The sequence below is a fragment of the Palaemon carinicauda genome, chromosome 5, assembly GCF_036898095.1.
Source record: "Palaemon carinicauda isolate YSFRI2023 chromosome 5, ASM3689809v2, whole genome shotgun sequence".
Taxonomy (NCBI): domain Eukaryota; kingdom Metazoa; phylum Arthropoda; class Malacostraca; order Decapoda; family Palaemonidae; genus Palaemon; species Palaemon carinicauda.
In genome coordinates, this window is record NC_090729.1 from 160138442 (window position 1) to 160154560 (window position 16119).

The 16119-nt window shown below is 43.9% G+C and overlaps 1 protein-coding gene across 2 annotated transcripts in view; it reads right to left on the reverse strand.

Moving 5' to 3' along the window:
- Positions 1 to 16119, reverse strand: part of LOC137641566 (pleckstrin homology domain-containing family A member 8-like) — a 179607-nt gene that overhangs the window by 52425 nt on the left and 111063 nt on the right. The window lies entirely within an intron of this gene.

Genomic DNA, 16119 nt, shown 5'->3' on the forward strand with positions numbered 1-16119 from the left:
GTTTGAAGTTGGAAAGATTGTTGGTATATTTGAGGTTGTTTGTTTACATTTTTTAGCTAGGATAGGCGGTGATGAATGTCTTGGGCGAAAGCATTAGATTCTGGACGATAGAAGGAGACGGTTCTGCATTTTTTTTGTTCTTCGGAAGCCGGCTGTTTAGTGTTTTTATGTTCTGAGTAAGTACTGTTTTTATTTATTTTTGTTAGGCGCGTTCATGAGTGATAGAAAGTTTATTGTTTATCTTTGATTATAGTGCGATAGTTAAGTTAGTTAGGAGTGTTCATAAGTGTTTTTCTTTTTTATTTTGGCAGGCCGCGATTCCTCCTTTGGAGAGTTATTTTTGAATGCCGATCTTTAGTTGACGACCTGGCCTGTATTAGATTGTTTTAAGACTGCTCAGATTGATTTATTTGTTGACGACCCGGACCGAATTTACTTCTGATTGCTGTTGATGATGATGATACCGATGAGGATGATGATGATGATGATTACGCTCACGGACTAAATCAATGAAAACATTTTTGTATTGACTGAGTGTCAAGTGTTGCCATATTGTGGCGTTGCAACCGAGTTGTGGGGTTGGGCTATAAAAGGACTGTTGGCCCTTGTGTGGACAACGACGTCCACACATAAATAAATATTGGTTTTGGTGTGTCACGTGTGTGTGGATAAAGAGTTCCACTCATAAACAAATATTGGTTTTGGGTGTGGTAATTTTAAGTTGTTAGGGTTTTTTTATTTGAATGGTGTTACGGTTGTATATTTAATATTGTTTATGATTCGTGATAAGTGTTTTTTTTGGTTTATGATTGCGTTTACTTTTAAGAATATAGTGTTAAGGTTATGTTTTGTTTTCATTTTCCTTCTGTCCAAGAGTCCAGTTTTAAGTAGAGTCAGGGGAAAGTTTGTATTGTGGGATATTGAGAAAGTAGGAGTGATCAAGGGTGTGGGGGGGTTGTGTTTGTTTACATCCCGCCACATAAATTTGGCGCCCGAACAGGGACTGAAAGTAAAGGACTGTCGAAGGTGGGATTGAAACTGGACTGTTGGACAAGGGTAAATAGGTTTGAAAATACTTAAAATATTAATGGTATCGAAATGGAAGAACTGGAAGAACAGTTGTATATTTTAAAGGAGGAATTGCGGTTGTCTAATGAGCGAGAGGAGAGGTTGTTGTTGGAGAATGCGAGGTTAAGTAGTGAGAATGAGGAGATGCAAAGGAAACTTAGGGAACTTCAGGGAACTGTAGAGAGAGTGGAAGAGGGTGTTGAGATGAGGATGCGAGAAAATGAGAAACGAATGGAAGCTATGATGGGGCAAGTAATGGGGATGATGAAAACTGTCATAGGTGAAGGTGCAGTCGGAGGAGTGGCTTCTGCTTCTGGTAACGGGTTGATGGTGGAAGAGGATAGGGTAAGTGATAATGGGGAAGGTAGTGATAGTGATATTGAAAGTAAAGGGCCTAGACATAGTAAGATTGGAACGAAGGGTGATAGGAAGAAGGAGAAGAAAGGTAAAGATAATGTGAAGAAAGAAAAGAAGAAAGGTCAGGGTGTGAGTGAGGATGATCATGATTGGGTGAAGGTGGTAAATAAGAAAAAGGGTAAGAAGGGAATAGTTAAAGATAGGACTTTGAGTGTAGAACTAGATTCATTGTATTCAAATGAAGAAGAAGGCAACAAGAAGGGAGTAGACAGTGAAGATAGTAGTGAGAATGAAGTAGAGGAAGTTTGTAAGACAGTGTTTATGAGAGAGGTTCCTAGGTGTGCAAGTTTTAATGAACATAGCAGTAGGGATGTATATGACTTCTTTAGGGAATATGAAAAGTTTTGTCAGGCTAAGTATGGGGATAGTAAGAGAGTTTGGGCTAGGGAGTTGGGAGAATTTTTGTCAGGATATTTGTTGACGATGTATGGGGTGATAATGAGTGTAGGAGAGGTTGAGTATGAAAGTGTAAAGAATAGGATAATTGAACAGGTAAAACGTATGAAATGTAGTGTTAGGTATAAGCGAAAAAATGATTTTGATGAAGCACGAATGAAGGTGGGTGAAGCAATCTCGATGTATGTATGTCGGTTAGAAACATTGGCTAGAAAGAAGTATGGGGACGAAGGAATAAATGAAAATAAGGAACTAATGAAGAAGTTTTTGGGTACAGTACCAGAGAGTGTGTGTGAGTTTATTAATTTGAAACGGAAGGAGAAAATGAGGTGGACTAGAGAGAGATTGACTTGGGATGATATTTTAGAGATAGTTGAGGATTACGAGTTGGATAGGTGTATGAAAGAAAGTAAATCTGTGAGTGTAAGAACTGGAATGGAGGAATGTGTGCCAGAATTTGGTAGTTTTAGAGATGCTGTTATGAGAGGGCCAATGAGGGCCGCTGATAGTGTAATAGATAGAAGTGTTAGGGTGAGTAATGTAGGAATACCCATGCCGAGAAATGACGGGTTTAGACAGGGAAATCAAGTTTGGAGAGATAGAAGTGCTAGTACGCAGCAAGTTAGGTTAGGTAGTGGTATCCGTGAAGAGAGGTGTTATAGGTGTGGGAAGGTAGAACATAAAAAGAACGAGTGTAGATGGGCATTAGGAGCATGTTTCGGGTGTGGAGAGACAGGGCATCGTATTAGCGACTGTAAGAAAGAGAAAGTGGTTAAGTGTTATCGGTGTGGTATGACTGGACACATAGCGAGTGGATGCCGTAATAATCGTATGAATGTAATTTGTGGTAATTGTGGTAAGGATGGTCATTATGCTAGAATGTGCAAGGAGCCGCGGGGTAAGTGTACTGAATGTGGTGCAGATGGGCATGTAGCTAGGGTTTGTAGAAAGAAGGGATCAAGTCAGCCAGGATGTTCGGGAAACTAAATACTCAGAGGGTTCAGCTGGGTGAGTCCTCGTGTGTGTGGGGAGTGAATGTGATGCATGTTCGTGAGGGTTTATTGCATGAAGATGTGATGGGAGAAAGGGCACATGATTGCATGAGTGTGAAAATGATTTTTAATGGTGTAGAGTTGGTTGGTTTGATTGATACTGGTTGTGGTGTCAATTTAATGTTTAGGAATGCATATGATAAGGTAAAAGAGGTTTGTGAATTTAAGGGATGTAAGGGTGAAGTAAAAGGTATTGGTAATTTGCGTATGCCTGTGCAAGGGAAGTTGCGGGAAAATGTTATGATTGGGGGGCTGATGATGGAGGATAATGATTTTTACGTGGTTGAGGGAGCGAATGAGAAATATGACGTACTGCTTGGGTATAAATTTCTGAAAAAATGTGGTATGATTGTACATCCAAGTGTGAATATGATTGAAATAAAGGTTAAAGGTAATATTTGTGGGGAATTTTATTTAAAGGAAGACGGCAGAGTGAGTACGAAGGTGTGGAAGGGAGTGCCATTGGTAGCAAGGGAAAGTGTAAAGTTATCGGGTAAGAAAGGCGAGGTTATTAGTGTAAAAGTTGCATGGCCGAGCAGTCTGGGAATTTCGAATAGTGACGAGGATGAATATGTAGTGGAAGGTATGGAAGCAGGTAATTTGGTGAAAACGAGTGCATATATATATGATGGTGTTATGAATATGCAGGAACCCAAGGTGTATGTAAGGTTGTTGCCGAGTATTAGGAGGAAGAGAGTACGTGGAATACGTGAGGGCGATTGCATGGGATGTATGTATACACTGATCAATGTAGAGGATGGAAGATATGTTAAGGCGAGACAGGTAATGGCTGGTAAGGTAAAGAACGATGACGATTGGGATTACGATACGTTGAAAGGAAGAATTAAGTTAGATGAGAGTATAAGTGAGGTCGAAAGGGAACGATTGCTTAAGATGTTATGGGATAAGCGGAGAGTTGTGAGTCTCGGTGACGATGATTGTGGGGGGTCAGACCTGCCAGAATTTAAAATAGTTCTCAGTGATGATACCCCCATATATCAGCGTCCCAGGCATTTTTCTCCGCCTATTGCCAAGGAGATAGAGGAGCAGTGTCAGGAATTAGAGCGTATGGGTGTAATAGAAAGGAGTGAGAGTGCCTGGAATAGCCCTATTGTACCTGTAAGAAAACCGGATGGAAGTTTACGTATGTGTATTGATTATAGGAAGGTGAATGAGGTGACTGTTAAAGAACGTTTTCCAATGAATGTGGTGTCTGATTGTGTTTATAAGATGCATGGAATGAAAGTTTTTACTAAATTAGATTTGGTGCGGGGCTATTATCAGATGCCTCTGGCAGAGGGGAGCAGGCCCATTAACGCATTTTCAAGTACAAATTGTCACTACCAATTTAAAAGGTTGAGTTTTGGTCTTGCTAATGCGCCTGCTGCCTTCCAAAGAGCGATGAATGTTGTATTGGCTGGTTTCGATCGACAGAAGGTGACTGTTTTTATAGATGATATTCTGATTGCGAGCGAGACTGTTGAGGAACATATGCGGTTGCTTGAGGCAGTGTTGATGCGGTTAATTGAAGTTGGTGTGAAAATTAAGCTTGAGAAGTGTACATGGTTGTCCAGGGAGGTGGAATTTCTTGGGCATGTAGTGGGTGAATCTGGTATAAGGAAGAGTGACAAGTTTGTGAATAAGGTGCGAGAATTTCCACGTCCCCGGACTGTGCGTGAGTTGCGAGGTTTTCTTGGTTTGGTTGAGTTTGGGCGCAAGTTTGTTAGAGATTGTTCAGGTATAGGGAAGCCTTTGAATGAATGGACGGGTAAAAGGAATAGTACAAAATTGAAATGGGATGATCGGATGATAGAAGCGTTTGAAAGGTTGAAGGAAGAGGCCGCGAAAGACGTCACTTTGGCATTTCCAGACTACAGTGAAAATGCGAGTATGCTAGAGTTGTATACGGATGCGAGTGGGGTGAGTATGGGTGGTTGTTTGGTTCAAACGCAGAGAGTAAATGGAGAAGAGAAATTGAGAGTAATAGCGTATGTTAGTAAAGCGTTTAATAAAGCTGAGCGGAAGTATTCGACGATTGACAGGGAATTGGCTGCAATACGATTTTGTGTGAAAGCATTGAAAGTATTTTTGTATGGTGTAAAATTCATTGTGCGTACTGACCATCAGCCCCTAGTGTACATGATAAGGAAAGAGTGTGTGAATGCAAGGGTTGCTAGGACCATAGAGGATTTGAATGAATTTGATTTTAGGTTAGAATATGTACCGGGAAATAAGAATGTGATAGCAGATGCGATGTCGAGGATGCATGGGAGGATGGAAGATAAAGAGAGTAATCAGAATTCTGAAAGGTTGCCTGAAGGTTTAGTTGTGGAGCAGAGTTGTGAAGGGGAAGATATGGTGTATAAGTGTATCCTAATGGGTTTAAGTAAGTTAATACAAGAAGGGTTAGATACGGAAATACCAGGTAGCGTAAGCGAGCTTAAAAGAAGGGTGATGAATGAAGTGTCAAAAGAAATGGTATATGAGGAGGAGAGTAGTGTACTAGAAGGGGAAGTATTATCAAAGATATTAATGGTGGTAAGTATGTTGTATGGTGTAACTGTGTATTTGTATTTTGGATGGAATCGACCGATGGAATATAGGGCATGTAAGGAGAATGATAGGGAATATATTTTGAGGATTCAATGTAAGGAGGAATGTTGCAAATTGTTGAGTGAGAAGGATAATGGTGCAAGTGACCTTAATCTAAGATATGGGGGTATAGAGGACAGTGAACATGATGATGAACATATTGGTGAAGTGAGTGACAGAATTGAAAGGAGAGTAAATGTATGTATGCATGGTGTAAAAGGAAGGATGATGACGTATGTGAATATAAATGAGAATGAATATTGTAGTTTAATTGATACGGGTGCTCAAGTGTCATTAGTAAATGAGTCGGTTATCAGGGAAATTGAGAGGTACAATTGGGAAGTGAAAAGACAGTGTACGAGTGTGAGAATTCATGGAATAGGTCAGGGAAGTTTACTTGTTTGGGAAGAAGTGAGGTTGAAAGTGAAACTAGGGAGTATGGAAGTTGAACATAATTTTATTGTAATGGGAGAGAATGAAATGCCTAGTTGTTTTTTGATGGGAATAGATTTTTTGAGGTTGCACCATGTGTCAGTTGATGTTGGTAAGGGTTTGCTTTCAAAGAATGGCTGTAAGGTAATAGTAATCGAGGATAATAGTGTATTCATGGCGAATTTTGTTGGCATGATTGATATTGCAAAAAGTGAAGATGATTTGTTGAGCAAAGAAGAGGTGGAAGAAATGCAAGGTGAATGTTTAGAGATAAATAGGTTACGTGAATGTATTTTAAATGGTATTAGGGTGGAAGAATGGCCGTGTGATTTGGAAGCGTATAAGAAAGTTGTTAAAAGATTTATTGTTTGTAAGAATATTGTGTATTTTTTGCATAGGGGAATGGATGAAGATATATATGTTCCTGTATTTCCAATGCATGCAGCTGTGGGTATGTGTATGGTAGTGCATGACAGGTATGGGCATATGGGGAAGAATAAATTGTGGGAATGCATGCGAGAGAGGTTGTTTACGCCTGGGTTGAGTCAAATTTGTAGGGATGTAGCGACTACTTGTGAGGATTGTCAGAAGGGGAAGTATCAGAGCATGCATGCAAGTCCGCCTATTTTGAGGTTACATATGAAAGAGCCATTTGAGATGTTTGTGATTGATTGTGTTTCGTTGCCTGTGACTGCGAGAAGACATGTGGGAATGATTGTCATGGTCGATCATATGAGCAAGTTTGCATATGCAGTACCCATCAAGAATAAAAGAAGTGAGACTGTAGCGAGAATGGTAAGTCAAGTGATGTTGCCGATGAGTGTGTGTAAGCCTGCAAAAATGTTAAGTGACAATGGTCCGGAGTTTGTTGGATGGGAGTTTGAGCAGATGTTGAGAGAATGGGGCATTGAACATGTGTATTCGACTCCGTATATGCCAAGTGCGAATGGTTTGGCTGAAAGGACTGTAAGAACCTTAACAGAAATTTTGCGGATGATGAGTACATGTGATAATGATTGGGATTTGTATGTTGGGCGTGCGTTGTGGGCGTATAATGCGACGGTGCACAAGAGTACTGGTATGTCTCCGTGTAAGTTTGTGTTGAATTTTGAAAAAATAGTAAGACCGAGATTGAGTGTGTCCGAGAATGATAGAGATGTTTGGAAGAAAGCAAATGAGAGATTTGAAAGCTACAAAGTGGGAGAGAAAGTGTTAAAAGAAGTAATTGAAAAAGGAAGAATGAATGTCAATAAGGTACGTGATAAGTTTGAAGGTCCATATGAGGTGTTAGATGTTGGTTCTAGTGGGTTGAGTTATGTTTTAGGTAAAGTAAGTGTGGATGGTAGTGTGGAAAAGGTTAGGGCACACCACAATCAGTTGCGGAAATGGAAGGAGGTACCAAGATATATTCAGGAGAATGGTATGAATAAATGGCTGAAAACGAACAAGTATGAACCGAGTATGTGTGAGGCATTAGGTTTAGAAGATAAGCAATTGGTGTTAGTAGAGTATGGAAAGAAAAAGAAGTCTGAGAATTTTACTGGGGGTAAAAGACAGGAAAATTTTGTAGTTGTTGGCGGGAATCAGAATAAGCAGGACAAGGGTGTAAATGTACAGGTGAGTATGGAAGATAAATGTATTAATACAGATGAAACTTGGATGAGTATGAATGATACTTATAGTGTGTGTGGTTTTTCGTTAGATGAGGCAAGAGAACGTATGACGGACACGAGAATGAAAGATAGGAGAATGATAAGCAGTATGAATGATTCTTTTGTTAAAGTAGAAAATGGTTTAGATGTAATGGATGAATTGTTGACAGAAATTAGTGGGATTTTCGGGCCAGATGAAACTGAGGTAGATGAAATAGTGAATGATATCTTAGACGAGCAGAGCATAGACGGGAATCGTAATAGTACGTTGAATGAAAACGACATGGAAGAAGTGAATGAGAGAGTGCAGGTATATGAAGGCCCAGTTACCCGAAGCCGAGGCCCTGTTCCTGATTGCGACTGGGTGATGAGAAAATAGGTAAGTGTTGTGTGAGGATTTGGCAAAGTAAGGGGGGAGGAATGTGGAGGATTAATTTTATCTTAATTTATTTTTTTTGTTTGCCAAATCAAGAGAGAGAGAGAGAGTGTGGGTGTTTATTTACTTAAGTTTTGTCAAACCGCAAGAGAGAGTAAGTGTTTATTTGCATAGTTTTGTGAGAGAGAGAGAGAGAATTTCATTTGCTTTAGTTTTGATTAGATCGCGCGTGCGCGAGAGAGTATGTGTGTATGTGCGTTTGTGTGTGCGTGTTTTGTGTGTCCGCGGTGCGCGCCGAAGAACAAGGATAATTAGCGAATGATTGTTTGAAGTTGGAAAGATTGTTGGTATATTTGAGGTTGTTTGTTTACATTTTTTAGCTAGGATAGGCGGTGATGAATGTCTTGGGCGAAAGCATTAGATTCTGGACGATAGAAGGAGACGGTTCTGCATTTTTTTTGTTCTTCGGAAGCCGGCTGTTTAGTGTTTTTATGTTCTGAGTAAGTACTGTTTTTATTTATTTTTGTTAGGCGCGTTCATGAGTGATAGAAAGTTTATTGTTTATCTTTGATTATAGTGCGATAGTTAAGTTAGTTAGGAGTGTTCATAAGTGTTTTTCTTTTTTATTTTGGCAGGCCGCGATTCCTCCTTTGGAGAGTTATTTTTGAATGCCGATCTTTAGTTGACGACCTGGCCTGTATTAGATTGTTTTAAGACTGCTCAGATTGATTTATTTGTTGACGACCCGGACCGAATTTACTTCTGATTGCTGTTGATGATGATGATACCGATGAGGATGATGATGATGATGATTACGCTCACGGACTAAATCAATGAAAACATTTTTGTATTGACTGAGTGTCAAGTGTTGCCATATTGTGGCGTTGCAACCGAGTTGTGGGGTTGGGCTATAAAAGGACTGTTGGCCCTTGTGTGGACAACGACGTCCACACATAAATAAATATTGGTTTTGGTGTGTCACGTGTGTGTGGATAAAGAGTTCCACTCATAAACAAATATTGGTTTTGGGTGTGGTAATTTTAAGTTGTTAGGGTTTTTTTATTTGAATGGTGTTACGGTTGTATATTTAATATTGTTTATGATTCGTGATAAGTGTTTTTTTTGGTTTATGATTGCGTTTACTTTTAAGAATATAGTGTTAAGGTTATGTTTTGTTTTCATTTTCCTTCTGTCCAAGAGTCCAGTTTTAAGTAGAGTCAGGGGAAAGTTTGTATTGTGGGATATTGAGAAAGTAGGAGTGATCAAGGGTGTGGGGGGGTTGTGTTTGTTTACATCCCGCCACACCATCTGGGTATTGAAGGATTACTCAACCTCAATAAAAGTGTGTGGTCTCTACAATCGTCTACGATAGGGAACACAGGATATGTTAGAAAATTTTTTGGGCTCAGGCCATGTCGTGCTGACGGAAGGGTTCCTATAGGTAGCCTTCTAAGGGATATTGGCACAATGATACTCCCATAGAATTAAAACTAAAGGTCTCCAGGATTCCAACTCCTGGCACGAGTATCTAATAAAGGATATCGTATAACATCGGGACGTATTTTCAGATACGACACATGGCGATCTTCAACCCGAATAGATTTAACACTTCGATGTAAGGGGGAAGAGTGGCAAAAAGGAAGGGGTGCCGTTCTAGGTACACGGTGGATCCCCTTCCCTACTACTTCTGTGACTCCATTCCTATTCTTGTAGCCTGCTAAGAATGTGTGTGTTCTCCCTAAGCCCGGTGTTTTTTCAAGATTTGGATTTTATTTCATCATGCAATCATCAGCATCTTCGTCATCTAGAAAGTTGAGTATTCAATCTTTCCTTGGTGTAATTTTGGTCTCACTTTTCACGGTTAAATTCATTAACTTAAGCGTGTTTTGGCGAGCATTGCCAATGCCGGAGGCAGCCATTTCATGACTGCTGTTGCCCCATTATATTATCGTATCTTATTCAGATAGTCTGGCGACCCTTTCCCAGCTATACGCTAATATGTTAGTTATTTAGGCAATGTAAATAAGATGTGATATTGCATGCAAGAATTTTAACTTTTTAAGTTATTATTTGACTTTACATTAACGTATTCGTGCCGGAGCCCCAGTAGTACTCGATGGCCTTTGCCGGGGCTCCTACCGCAGCAGAGTTACCTTCGCTCGTATTATGCGCTTGTAAAGTGTTTCCCCCTGTTAAGCCTCTGTCTTTATCGTTTCTATTCGATTCTGATGAGTTTATATATTCTCTCGAATCTATGGAGTATTCCAGATAGTTATGATAATAGTCCACTCTCTGAGAGAAGAGGCTAATCCCTTCCTTCCCTCCCTGAGTTGTGCCGCCAGCACAGGCGTCCGTCGCTGTCTGTCCTCGTTGCTGTCAAGTAGAATGATGTTATTCCTGCCTCCAGCTTTGAGACAGACAATATCATACTTAGGGTGCCCTTGTCTTGCTGACGGAAGCGTCGTCAGCACGAGAAGTCCTATTTCCAGCTCATTGTTTTGAGGAGGGCGACATGGCCTACTGTCGCCTCTTACGATGTCGGAGGCCCTTCTAGGAGGACTGTCTCCGGTAAGCCTGACCGCAGTGCCCGTGACCGTAGTAAGGTCTTTAAGATTACTGCGGGGTACTAGGACCCACTCCTCTTGTTCCTTCGGGGAGGCACTCCTCCTGCTCTTCTTTCGCGGGGAACGAGACCTCCTCCTGCTAGATCGAGACCTCGACGGAGACCTAGAGACAGACCGCTTTCGCCTGGATCTGTCTCTCTTCCTTCTGTGTCTCCTCCAATCTTCCGCCTCCGACGACAAAGAAGACCCAGCTGCGGACGAGTACGACCCCTCTCCATAACGGGAACGCGGTACGGGTGGAGCCTTGCTCAACACCTGTTGCGTACCTGACGTTGGAGGCTGCAAAAACATGTCGGGAACCACCGACGAAGGTGCTGGAGGCTCAGACCTTCTTCCACCCTCAAGGGCGACCTGCACAGCGTCCTTGGTAGACTCCATCCAAGGGGATCCTCCTGCAGGGAATCTTCTCTCTCTGGGGCGCCTTCCGCTGTGGAGGCACCTGAAACGTCCACCCAAGAATCTGGGGAAGAAAAAGGAACATGTTTATTCCACATGGGGTCCCCAGCCGAGACATGCAACGTCCCGCGGACCCCCACTAAACATACCCTCAGGCCCCTCACACGCCTGAACAGATACAGACACCCCAGAATCAAGACCTTCCTGGGGAAGAAGATCTGACTTCTTCCCCTTAACCGATTTACCTCGTCCCCTACTCTGGGTAGGGGAAGAAGAAGGGACTCTATCCGACCTTTCGCCAGCCGATGTTGCAGGAGAAGAAAGACTAGCCTTCCTGGGAGACCGCTTCGAAGACTTCTCCTTAGTCCCGAACTTAACCCACTGAACCTCGCTCCACGTAACACATTCGGGACACGTGTCCGAAAGCGAGCACACTTTACCCTTACACGTGGACAAAGGGTATGCGGGTCCACCTCGGGCTTCGATAAAAACGCGCCACACGATTTCCCGGCCCAAGGCCCAGGACAACGGCGGGTATGCTCCATTTCGCACTAACTCAATACCGCCGGACACAGGAACGTAGCGGAAAAAGAAAGGGAACGCAACGAAAGCACAAGGGAACACAAGCTAAAGCGCGAAGCACAAGGGAATACGAGTTGAAGCACGAAGCACAAGGGAGAGCACAACGTAAAACACGTGGTCACACACGCGGTACACAACACAAAGGGTCACACTGAGATGTGAGGAGCGTTGAGATGATATCACGACGCGACCAGAGAACTTACTGAAGGTCGCGACCCAAGCTCACATGTGGCCTGCCTCGGCATTGCCCTCAGGGCATGTATCCTTCCGCCTAGGCCTACCATTACAGAAAACGGGAGTAGGGTAAACTACACAAAACTCTGGTCGTTTGAGAGGAGGTTCCAGGTAACTCCTATGAAAGTAGTTCGAGGTAAGTTCCTGTGTTGGAACAAACAGTACTACAGGTGGTGGATGTCGGTATAAATTATTTACTAACACTAGTTTCTGGAGTTTCTCTCCCTTGTAACATTCCCTAAAAGGGAAGCTTAGTATTAATAAGGAAGGAGGTCTCATCAATAGTCTGGGAAGAGAATACACTCGGATATGTCTTTTCTTATTTCCTTTCAAGCTTACTATTCTAAGCTACCATATACAATAGTGATTGCTATTGTTATCATATAATGCATGCTTTATATATCCGTGAGATACAAGATATTGTACACATTGAAATTTTCTCCTTCTTGACAGGATGATCCTGGGGAGAAATGTGGAGCGATGTTCTGCAACCACAAGGGGAGGGACTTCTGTGGCCACACGAAGTGTAGGTCTCATGCCCACTGCTGCATCATCACAGGAGTCCTGAAGTATTGGGACCTGAAAGGCTGCACCATTTGCTTGACTCTTCTAACCAACGGCTTCGGCGAAGCCCCTTCAGTTACCCTAGCGACAAGGGACACGGCGAAGGATACCCTTCACAAGTGGGTAAGGGGGTTCCAGAACTCCCGGGACTATACCTACTGAACAACTCCCTGAGGCATATGTTGTTCCCAAGGCCCTTCCTATCGCGGTGGTGTCCAAGGAATAGCTTCAGTCTCCCTTCATCTGACACCAGTAGGACCGTAGAGAACATGGACATCCAGCAAGTGAGGATGTCAGAAGTGTCCTCCGGCAAAGAACAACACCTGCTGCACGGCATCCCTGAAGAGGAAGAGGACCTTTCCCTCATGGAGGAAGAAGAATCCCTTTCGACGGCGACAGAAGACCCCCACTCTGCTTTGGCCGCATACCAGTCGTTACCATCGACGCCCTCTGCAGCGACTCCACAACCTGTTGCTCAGGCCAGTGCGAGTGATGAGATTCTGGCGTCTCTTAAACTCATGGAGTCGTTCCAACAGGAGCAGAAGGCCATGCAGGAGTCCTTCAGACAGCAGTAAAGGACCATGCAGGAGTAGATTGACCATCTCGGGGCCGTCAAGGGCACGTCTAAGAAGCCTCTTAGTGTCCGACCTCCTTCATTGCTCCGATACCAATCCCTGGAAGTATGCGGAGCACATGCCCATGATGGATGGGAACTGTTTGTTTCTGAGAAGCTGGGAGCCAGACCTATTGAAGACCTCGAGTTCTGGCCTAGCTTCTCTGCTTATCCCGAGTGCTATGTGAGACTGCGGGACGAGAGTGCGACCCAAGAAGAAACGGTACCTAAAGAGGTCATCATGTTTGAACACGATAAGGCGCAGGCCATCCTTTTGAAGCCCCTGAAGGGATCGGACTATACCGACACGAAAGTTTCAGCGCTGAGCAAGAAGCACACTACTTTTCTTGCCCCTTCCTCGATCTCCTTTCCCTTTACAGAGAAAGCGTTCGACTCTGTTGTCAAAGCTGCCGACGAGGGAAAACCCTGCCCAACTTTGGAAGAATGCAAGCCATTCTCCCTCGAACTGCCTACTAGTGAAGAAAAGTGGAAGGATGTCCACCTAATCTTCTCCGTCTCCAAACTAGACCCAGAGATTGCTGGACAGCAGTTCTGCGAGAGCCTTCCTAGGTTGCCAGACCATCTTCTGAAGATGGAACAGGAGTCGAAGGAGAGACTTGCAGCCTCTTTCTCTCATCAGAACTGCTTGGAACTAAGTGCGAGCAAGCATAGTGCCCAAGAAATCTTCCTTTTCCTGGCCAAGTCTCACATGGGTACCCTTGTAAAGGACTTTTACGCTTTCCTCAGGGCGAGGAGAGCCTGCGGAGAGTTTTTTCTGGCTGCAACGACCATTTGGCATGAACCACGGAAGTTGATTACCTCGAGCATCTAGGATAAAGACCTCTTTCCACAAGATCTGGTCCAAGAGGTCATTGCGAGGGCAGCGACAGAGAACATAAACCTTTTCCAAAAATGAGGTATGCCCTCGAAGAGGAAGTGTTCTACGGAGGGAGGTCCCCAACCCAAGAACAAGAGGGCAAGGAGACCTCGAAGACCTGCGCAAGTTCCTGCCATGACCATGACCACAGTGCCTCAGACCACCTTCCAGATGGTCCCTCAGCAGCTGGTAACTCAGTCACCTGTTTTCAACCCTACCTTTGAAAAGCAGTCGACTTCCTTTCGTCCCAGCCAGAGAGGAAGAGGTTCCAGGAGAAGTTCTCCAAGAGGTAGTTTCTCTCGGGGCCGAGGAGGACGTGGTTGCAGAGGTAAGTCTGCAGGACCCTCCAAGCAATGAGGGGTTTCAGGTAGGGGGGCAGACTCCATCATCTTCGGGATCGCTGGACCTTCGATCCCTGAACCCACAGCCTAATTACGAATGGACTCAGGTGGAAGTGAAGCAAAACTCCGGACAGTTTCCCAGAATTCTTCCAACACTCCACCCCCTTGTTAGAAGAATATATCTCAGAACTCTTGACCAAGAAGGTGAAAAGGAAAGCGAAGTCCATCAAGTTCCAGGGAAGGCTGTTTTGTGTTCCGAAGAAAGACTCAGACAAACTCAAAGTCATTCTAGACTTGTCTCCACTCAACAAGTTCATCGAGAACAACAACACATAAGGACCCTTCTGCCAAAAGGGGCGTTCACGATCTCAATAGACCTGGCAGATGCTTACTGGCATCTCCCGATGAGTCGCCTCTCCCCCCCCCCCCCTACCTAGGATTCAGAGTACAGAAGAAGTAGTTTGTCTTCAGAGCAATGCCCTTTGGACTGAACACAGCCCCAAGGATATTCACCAAGCTAGCAGATACAGTCGTTCAACAGCTACGTACCGAATGTGTTCATGTGGTAGCTTACTTTGACGATTGGTTGGTATGGGCAGCATTCAAGATTACTTGTCTGCAGGCAGCTCAAAAAGTGATCCAGTTTCTGGAACATTTAGGCTTCAAGATCAACTGCCTCACTCCAGCTCAACAGTTCCAGTGGTTGGGAATCCAATGGAACTTAAAAGTCATACCACCTCTCCATTGCATCCAAGAGGAGAGAGATAGCAGGGTCTGTCAGGAGACTAATCCGTTACAAGATGATTTCAGGACGCCAACAGGAGAGAGTCTTGGGCTCTCTACAGTTCGCAGCAGTGACAGACCCAGTGCTAAAGGCACGTTTAAAAGATGCATCAGGTGTCTGGAGGAAATACGCATTGAACGCTGGAAGAGATAAACTAAAGTTCACTCCAGCCTTGTTGTGCAGACAATTAAAGCCGTGGTCCACAGCCAAGAGTCTGGCGCAGATAGTTCCCCTGCACCCACCACAACCATCGGTAGTGATCCATACAGATGCCTCCTTGGAAGGATGGTGAGGTCATTCTCACGACAGGAAGGTGCAAGGGACTTGGTTGCGCCAGTTCAGAAAACTTTATAACATTTTGGAAGCTATGGCAGTGTTCCTGACATTGAAGAGACTATCTCCTCGCAGATCAACCCACATCAGGTTGGTCCTGGACAACGAGGTGATAGTAAAGTGTCTAAATCGACAAGGCTCGAGATCACCTCACATCAACCATGTGATGTTAGCCATCCTCTACCTGGCAAGGAAGAAGAAATGGCACTTATCAGCAGTTCATCTACAAGGGATCCGCAATGTGACGGCGGACGCTCTATCCAGGTGAAAGCCCACAGAGACAGAATGGTCCCTGGACGCAGACTCATTCTCCTTCATCTTGGGAAAAGTCCCAGAACTGCAGATCGACCTCTTCGCAACAAGCGACAACAAGAAACTATCTCGTTACGTAGCCCCTTACCTGGACCCTCAAGCAGAAGCGATGGATGCCATGTCTCTAGAGTGGAACAGGTGGAATTACATCTACCTGTTTCCACCAACCAATCTCCTGCTAAAAGTCCTCGACAAGCTAAGATCCTTCAGAGGGACGGCAGCAGTGGTAGCCCCCAAGTGGCCCAAGAGCAATTGGTTGCCTCTAGTCCTAGACTTGAATCTGAAGTTGTTCCCACTGCCGAATCCAGTGCTGTCCCAACTGGTCCAGAAGTCGACTGCCTACGCTTCATCCTCGAGAACCAGCAACCTGCATCTCATGATTTTCTCGCCTTAGCGGCGAGCTAAAAGTATGGAATCTCAAGGGATAAAGTTGACTTCATTGAAGAGTACAAGTCATGTTCTACTAGGAGACAG